An 8,049-nucleotide genomic window follows, 5' to 3' on the forward strand; every position below is an offset into this window, starting at 1 on the left:
GATACAGAAGAGAAATGAAAGGATAAATGTGTTTCTCTTTGTAGGAAAATATGAGGACAAATTAATATTAATTATTTTCTTGGGTACGACACTTAAAATCAAGAGGAAAATCTACTTCTAGAGCTGCTGATTTTTGTAGTCCCCTGAGAGATGTTTTTCATCAAACCATCAACTTGAAAAAAAATCCAATAATTATTTCTCAAATAGCTTTATTCATTTGTCATCCTTAACTTGGACTGTAGCAAACTATATGGGGTGGCTGCTCCGATCCATCAATCCCTCTAGAAATTACCCATATCACCGCATTCATGAGGTCTGGGAAATTGGACTTCTGTTTGCTGTGCTTTATTCTCTTACTCCATGCTATTTCTTTCCAAATTAAAATCTGGTGGAGGGGCACCTGACTGACAGAATCCATTCACATGCCTTTATCGCCTGCAAGGGAAACTGAGAAATAAAGTGTCATATATTCTATTTTGGAAAGGTGGCTTCACAAGGTAGGGACCTACAAAAATGTAGGAGGGATGTTCAATAGATAAGCCAATTAAAACTCATAGATATCTATTATTAAAATTGTGGATAACCTTTGAGATTTCTGTAGAACTCCTATCAGTCCTCCCTAAAATGCATATTTAATATGCATGAGAATATTAGAGAATTTTTCCTGATTGGGCCGAAGGTGAACATCTAACTCAAATTGGGTCCATAATGGGTTGTTTGAGCTGGTCTCCTAATGAGATCTAAAACCTTGGGAGCTATGGTTTGTCATGCTCCACCGTAATGGACAAAATGGTAGAGAAGGTGAGTTTTGAGTGTGAGATGAACAGAAAAGACACTCAACAACATGAAGACAGGGAGAAGGAGCAGAACTTCCTGAATTTCTGATGGCTTTCAATTTTCTCCTTCCAGTTTCTTTTGGAAAACTGACTGACTTCTTACCCTTATACTGTGTAAACATATCTGTTCATATATTACAATAGTTATATCTTCATTTTGCTAAAACTAGTAAGAGAGAGTTTCTGATTCTTGCAATACAAGTCTTATTATTATTATTATTATATTATTATTTAATGGCCTTGTCTTCAAACTTTCCTCACATGGCTTTGAGAATCTGCTCTCCAGAATCTCCAATGTCTGAGGGCTCTTCTTTTTTTCTTTAACCTCTTGTCTATAACCATACCTTAAGTCCAAGACCTGTCTTCAAATTTCTCACTTACAAACTTTTCCTTCCATTTACATAAACCTGCAAATCTTACAGTTTGAGTTGCCCCCCCGCCCCCGAGATGGACTATTGACACTTGAAACTCAGAAAATGTGGAAAGGTATAGTGGAAAGAATCAAGCTGAAGTTCAAATTTTGTCCTTCATCAGTTACTACGTGGCTTTGCCCATATCATTCATTCTTTCAAAGATTGTTTTCTCAGCAGCAAAAACAAAACAAAACAAAACAACCCAAACCCCAAAACCAAACCAAAACAAACAAACAAAAAAACCCAAGCCAAAAAAACCCTGTAGGATCGTGTTGGGGAGTGAATAAGAGAAACTGGCACAACACTGAAACTCAAACAAGAACTAGCACTGGGAACGCCTTTCAGAGTGGTCTGCACCAACCACCACGGATCTCTGCGGTCACTTGATCACAGGGCTAGAGGGGCGTGATCGCACAGGTGGCGCCCTTATGCCCTACCTTTCCGCTCCTCCCGGAGTCCTGGCCGCAGCGCTTGCCCAGTGGGCACCCCTTCTTCAGCGGCGCACCTCATCCCCCCTCGCGCGGATCCAACGCCGCGGTTGTGGTCAAGAGCGTGGCAGGGCGGCGCGGGGCGCCAGGAGCCCCGCGCCGCCACCCGCGAGCTGGGGGCAGCCAAGTTCTGCTGAGTGCAGGCTCCCAGAACACTGGCTGGGCATGAGATGGGGAGCGGAGAGGGCACAGACTAAGCCTTTCCCGCTGGTGTTAGCATGGCATCCTGACGACGGATCTGGGCTGCTCCTGATTTCCCTGGCGGGCTGGGCAGAGACATCTCCATCAAACAAATATCCTCCTCTCCACTTTTCTGCTAGGTTAGCGTCAGCAAAAGTCCTTTCTACTTTTATTTTCCGCACAGCGTAGAGGAAAGAGTACTGGTCAGCAAACCTGGGTTTTGGTCCTTAACTCTCCTTTTTATTAGATACATGAATGCCTGGGCAAAATATTTCTCTTCCCTGTTCTTCAGATTGTTTCTCTGCACAATGAGGTAATCTGTGTTCGGTGTACCTCCCACATTCACACTAATTTACTTTGAAAACCGAAATCAGGTTATACAAGTTTAAAATTTGCCGTAATCAGTTCCTGAACACTAAGATGTTAGATGGGATCATGACCTGAACTGAAGGCAGACCCCTAACCTTCTGAGCCACCCAGGTGCCCTAGAACATTTTTTCTTAAACAAATCACTGAACACTCAGTGTAAGGGCACTATGTCTGACACATAGTAGAAATAAATAAATGAATCAAAGGTCATCCACTCAAATTCTCTTGGTTTATACTGAGTCCCAGCTTATGAGAATAAATGCTTTGCTTTGATGGCTAACTAAAGGGAACCTTAAGACAGGGAGTGGAATGAACGTTTTTTGAGGCTTTAGGTATCAGATATTTTACACATTGTATATTTTATTGAGCAAATTATTTGTTAAGCATCACTGTGAGTCAGGTACTATTCCACATATTGGGGCTAAAGCAGTGAAGAGAATACATGTATGTCCCTAAACCTCACGGGGCTTACCTTGGAGGTGGGTATGGTTGGAGGAGACAAATACCAGTGTTAAGAGGTCAGGGAAATGAATATGACTCAGCATAGGAGACGAAAAGCATGGCCACCAAAGGACCTGAAGCGCTCTGGAATCTGATGAATTAAATGCAAAATTATGGTAAAAGCCTCCTGGATGGTCAGTTAAGATGAGCACTGAGCATTGGTCATTAGATTTTGCAATATGAAGATCCCTGTCGTCCTTGGCAAGAGTAGTTTTAGGGGAAAGTGGAGGCCAAACTAACGAATGGATTCAAGAGAGAATAACAGGAGATAATTGGGGAATAGTCAATACAGACAGTTCTTCTGAGTTTTGTTTTTTTTGTTGTTTTTTTGTTTTTTATTGTTATGTTAATCACCATATATTACATAATTTGTTTTGGTGTAGTGTTCCATGATTCATTGTTTGTTCATAACACCCAGTGCTCCATGCAGAATGTGCCCTTTTTAATACCCATCACCAGGCTAACCCATCCCCCCACCCTCCTCCCCTCTAGAACCCTCAGTTTGTTTTTCAGAGTCCATCGTCTCTCATGGTTCGTCTCCCCCTCTGACTTACTCCCCTTCATTCTTCCTCTCCTGCTACTGAGTTTTGTTTTTAAGGGAAGGAAAGAGTGGGGTTATAGTAGAGGCAGAGAGGGTCAAGAGATTTTTGTTTTGTTTTGTTTTACATAGGAGAGAGAATTACACATTTATATGTTGGTAGGGGTAATCCAGAAGACAGGGAAAAACTGAAGTCATCAGCTGAGCTGAGGGCACAGTGGGAAGTCTTTTGACTGTGTCCCCTGGAATCTGCCCTCTAGTGTGCACAGACCCCTGTACATTCTCCACCACTTTCTGTACCTTCTTGGCCTGAAACCTAGTTTTCCTTTGAGGATAATACATTTTTTTTCAACATTTGCTCACTCTCTAGAACCATGGCTCTTTGGGTAGGGAGAATGAGGAATGCGTTTTCTATGAATTCTGCTGAAACTTTGAGACCCACACTGTTCAGTGCAAAAACCACTAGTCACATGAGGCAATTAGACATTTCAAATGGAGTCTGAGTTGACATGTGTTTTAAGTGTAAAGTGCACACCAAATTTTGAAGACTTGATACGCTAAAAAGAATGTCAAAAGGATAAATATTTTTGACATATTGGGCTAATGAAATTTATTATTAAAATTAATCTCATTCGTTTCTGTTTATTTTCTTAGTGTGGCTACTAGAAAATTTTAAATTGCACATGTGGCTCATATTATACTTCTACTGGATAGCGCTGTTCTAGACCTTTTTACTGTCTTATAAACCTCTTCCCTTTCAGCTCTTATCATCTTCTTAATGTCTTTACATTAACATAAAATCCTAACAACTTAACAAGGCCAAAGAAGTACTGCGTTAGCTGGCTCTGTCTATCCTTCCAACTCCATCCTTAATCACCTTCCTTTTTGATTAATGAGTCCTAACCACACCATCCTCTTAAATCAGCCAATTCTTTCCCCTTCTCAGACTTCCTTCTATCTCCTCCTTCCTTCTATTTCACTAGTTTTCTGACTTTAAAAATGGTTGGCTCAACTTTTTCCTGCTGGTTTCAACCTAAAAATCACATTCTTAGAAAAGCATTTATTTCTTATCTAAAACAGTGCCCACTATACACCCCACCTCTCTTCCCATCATCCTGCTGATTTCTTAAAAAGCACTTCCTAAAATTCTTTCTCTTTTTTAAAACTTATGTATCATTTATCTTCTTTATTTTTCTTATTTTCTTTTTTTTCCAGACTTTATTTATTTATTTGTCAGAGAGAGAGAGAGCACACAAGCAGGAGAAGTGGCAGGCAGGGGGAGAAGCAACTCTCTGCTGAGCAGGGAGCCCGACATGGGGCTTGATCCCAGGACCCTGGGATCATGAACTGAGCCGAAGACAGACACTTAACCAACTGAGCCACCCAGGCATCCCTCATTTATCTTCTTTAGTTCCATTAGAGTAGGGGTTTTGTTTGTCTTGTTTACACCCAGTGTCTAAAACAAGGGCAGATGCCTAAATCTATGCTAAATGAACATAAGCAATAAAAATGGGTTATATGTATGATAACATAGGAATATTTAATTTTTTAGTCAAAATAGTACAAATGTGGCTTGGCAGTATTAGAAACTATAAGTGTTAATTGTAGGGATTAGAAATAAGTGATTAAGTTATCTTAATTTAATTAAGAGTTATTATGGTTAAAACAACTGTGGGGTTTTTTGTTTGTTTACCACTGTGTCTCTTCTTTAGTTTCCAACATTTGGTTCACTCCTAGTTCTCTTTGGACTCTTGTGGACTCCTTTTCCTGCCCTTATATTTTGGTCTTAAATGATATTCTTCCCTAGGGTCCCTTCTATTTTCATTTTCTTCAGAAATCACAATTAGAAAGATATAGAGCTGAACTTAACAACTTAGTTTACAAACTTTAACGGGTTTTATTTATTTGACTAATTCTGTGATTTGGTTTTTTAACTCTGAGGGCCTTTTTGAGGGCCTTTACAGGGGCCTGGGGATCTCTAAGATATCATCTGGCCACTACTTTGTGAAGTTTTATGCCTGGTTTCTTGTGGACATTTGGACTGCTGGACCTGCGCTTCTCCATGGGACATGCTCAGCATGGAGCCTGATGCGGGGCTTGATCCTACAACCCTGAGATCATGACCTGAGCTGAAATCAAGAGTCAGACACTTAACAGACAGAGCCACGCAAATGCCCAGGACCAAGATTTCAGCGTGCCTTTAATCCTGTGCCTGGTGATGGTGTGCCAAATGTCCTTGGTCCCAGGGGAATATATATCAAATAAAGCAGATCTGAGACAGATAATCATACCTACCTACCTCTATTGTCTCAGGAGAGTAAACATATAGAAAACAAACTTCTAATTTATTCACAGTTTTGTATGGGGAGGTGGTTTTTTCTTTTTTACATTCAATTATAAGCCAAATAAGCAAACAAATAAAACAACAAAGTACTCATTTACCTCAGGATTTTTCAACTTTCTAGAAAACTCTGTAGAGTGAAATTTTCAGTTTTCCAATTATATCAATATATTAGCCCTTCATAGTGGGTTTATGTCCTGATTTACCAGAGAGAAATGAAATACTGACTCTAGCAGTCATAGATGATTAAAACGTTGATTTTATGTCCAGTAAAACTTTGTGCTCACTCCAAGATGCTGAATAGGAATAAAATACTGTTCCATAGCTTGAAAAGAAAAATGTATTATGTATATAAATCTATAAAAATACTGGGGCGTCTGGATGGCTTAGCTGGTTAAGCATCTGACTCTTGGTTTCGGCTCAGGTTATGACTCCTGGGTCCTGAGGTTGAGCCCCAAGTAAGGCTCCATGCTCAGCAGGGAGTCTGCTTGGAGATTCTCTCCCTCTGCTCCTTCCCCCACGTGCTCTCTCTCTCTCTCAATTAAATAAATAAATCTTTAAAAATATATATATATAAATACTTATTTTAAAGTATATAATAATGCAAAATTATAGAAAGTTTATAAAAGAGGAAAAACACCCATAATAGCATGATGATTTTATGAATTATTCATATCAGTATCTTTAGTCAGTTAAAATTTATTATTTTTCTTTTTTTAAGATTTTATTTATTTTAGAGATAGAGATAAAGATAGATAGATAGAAAGAGAGTGCAAGTAGGGGGAGGAGCAGAGGGAAGAGGGACAAGCAGACTGCCTGAGCACAGATCCTGACTCGGGGCTTGATCCCACAACCCTGAGATCATGACCTGAGCCGAAATCAAGAGTCGGATGATTAACCAGCTGAGCCACTCAGGTGCCCCAGTTAAAATTTATTATTAATAGGTATTATATAGTATGTGAGATTTAAACTTAAAAATATGCCACAGGGTGTTTGGTGTATCAGACCTGAAAATAATAATTTTCAGCAGAGTGAACTGTTAATCATTTCTCTGTGTAAGTGGATACAAAACGTTATTTTGGAGTGTTAATCTTTTTGGATTCTTCTCTGACCCCATATGTGGTTCTACAGATTTCAGGAAATTCGCATCCAACATACACAGGGAAAAACATAACAGAACATTTCTGAGGGGGGCATGGAGAGGACTTGACAAAAGATGCCTTTCCTGGTACTTATTGGGATGTACAGGTAGCTGTTGAGCAGATAAGGTGAGAGAATTTGCATAGAGGGCAAAGGATATCTGAGGAGAAAGGAACTAAGATGGTAACACATTTCCTTTGAACCACAGTTATTAGAACCTCCCTGGTGGACTGACATGGTCCCAAATTAGGTGTGCTCTCAGGAAAGGGCATGACAGGGGAACTCACCAGGAAGGAAGGTATCTGGGTGGTGTCTTTGGGCTTAACGGAAAGGTACAAGAGTTCTTGGAGGCCTCCCTGTACTATGTGGGACTAGTTTTCCAGAGTCACCAATTGACGCCATAGGTTGACATTTGCCGTCTTCAATCAGAGGGACTGAAATTAAAAAAAAAATTAACGTTAAAATATATTAAAAATTCACATTCATAAATGTGAAATAAATTTAAATAACTAAATAATAAAATGATTTGTTAAGTTTGCACTTCTGAAGTTATCTAAGCTTAAAGCTACCTTTTAGGACACTATAAATTGAAATACCTTCTCCTAGTCTGTGGCTTGCCCTTCCATATTTTTTTTGTTCTTTAAATTTTTTATTGTTATGTTAATCACCATACATTACATCATTAGTTTTTGATGTAATGTTCCAGGATTCATCGTTTCTGCATAACACCCAGTGCTCCACGCAGAACATGCCCTCTTTAATACCCATCACCAGGCTAACCCATTCCCCCACCCCTCTCCTCTCTAGAATCCTCAGTTTGTTTTTCAGAGTCCATCATCTCTCATGGTTCGTCTCCCCCTCTGATTTCTCCCCCTTCATTCTTCCCCTCCTACTATCTTTTTTTTTTCTTAACATATATTGCATTATTTGTTTCAGAGGTACAGATCTGTGATTCAACAGTCTTGCACAATTCACAGCACTCACCATAGCACATACCCTCCCCAAAGTCTATCACCCAGCCACCCCATCCCTCCCACCCCACCCCCACTCCAGCAACCCTCAGTTTGTTTCCTGAGATTAAGAATTCCTCATATCAGTGAGGTCATATGATACATGTCTTTCTCTGATTGACTTATTTCGCTCAGCATAACACCCTCCAGTTCCATCCACGTCGTTGCAAATGGCAAGATCTAATTCCTTTTGATGGCTGCATAATATTCCATTGTGTATATATATATATATA

This window comes from Eumetopias jubatus, unplaced genomic scaffold, assembly GCF_037043125.1.
Source record: "Eumetopias jubatus isolate StellerSeaLion01/CBP00866 unplaced genomic scaffold, mEumJub1_p1.0 scaffold_13, whole genome shotgun sequence".
In the NCBI taxonomy this organism is placed as follows: Eukaryota; Metazoa; Chordata; class Mammalia; order Carnivora; family Otariidae; genus Eumetopias; species Eumetopias jubatus.